Genomic DNA, 1025 nt, shown 5'->3' on the forward strand with positions numbered 1-1025 from the left:
CGCCCCCGCTCCCGCCCCGGCTGCGCTGTCTCAAGGCGGAAGGGAAAACCCGGGGCCGGGCGGAGCGGCCCGCTGGGTCCCAGGGCCGCCCTGCATGGCTTCCTCAGCGCACGGCGCTCCCGAAAGGGGCTGCGTGCTCTCCGCGCTGCGGCCCAGGTGCGTTAGGTTGGTTTGCGCCGATAGCCTGCCGGCATCGGTACCCTCTGCAAACTGCCGCAGGCCAGCGAGCCTGGGTCCCGGACGGGCCTCTGCGAAGGCAGCCAGAACGGCGGGGAACCCGGAGTGCTCGCTGCTCCTGCTTGTATTTAAATTCACGTAGTATCACGTTATTTCCATTTATGTAGCATTAAAGAAAAAGCCCTCACAACAGTGACCTAGGTGCATTCAGGATACTTCCCTTTGTCTTTAAAATTAAACATATTTCCACAGAGATCAAAAGCGTCCATTGGTTTCTGTTTACTTCCTGCACTATTAGCCAAAAATACTGCTGCCTGAACAGTGAGTTCTGCTTCTGAAGCCCGGTGCGTTGACGCTGAAAGTGAGGAACCAAGTGAACATCGTTAATAAGATTTATGAGGTCAATTAGTTCAGGCTTTGTTGATGTGCTACCAGAGAAAAGGGGAAAAAGGCATGGGGAGGGGAGAGAAGAAAGTGGAAAGGAGATACAGGTAGTGACCAGGATCTATGGAGCGAGGAGATACAGCCAGTAAGAAGGCAGTAGCAGTGATTTGCTCCAAAACAGGATGTCTGCTCTGTTTCTTGTAATTAAAAAAACCAAACCAACAAACAAAAAACCCAAACTGAAACCTTAATTAGTCTACATTCAGTACCTTTTTACAGTGCATCCAACTAAACAGTATTAAGAAGATGCCCCTTAGCCCACCTTTGGCAAGAATGCTCTGCTGTCGATCCAACAGAGAATTCCCAAATCAATAAAAGAGCTAAAAGACATCTCTCTAGTTGCCAGGAACTCAACTATTTATGGTGTTGTATCTCCTTGGTGGGAAAGTGTTTAATCACCTGGG

Source organism: Aptenodytes forsteri, unplaced genomic scaffold (assembly GCF_000699145.1).
Source record: "Aptenodytes forsteri isolate BGI_AS27 unplaced genomic scaffold, ASM69914v1 Scaffold143, whole genome shotgun sequence".
In the NCBI taxonomy this organism is placed as follows: domain Eukaryota; kingdom Metazoa; phylum Chordata; class Aves; order Sphenisciformes; family Spheniscidae; genus Aptenodytes; species Aptenodytes forsteri.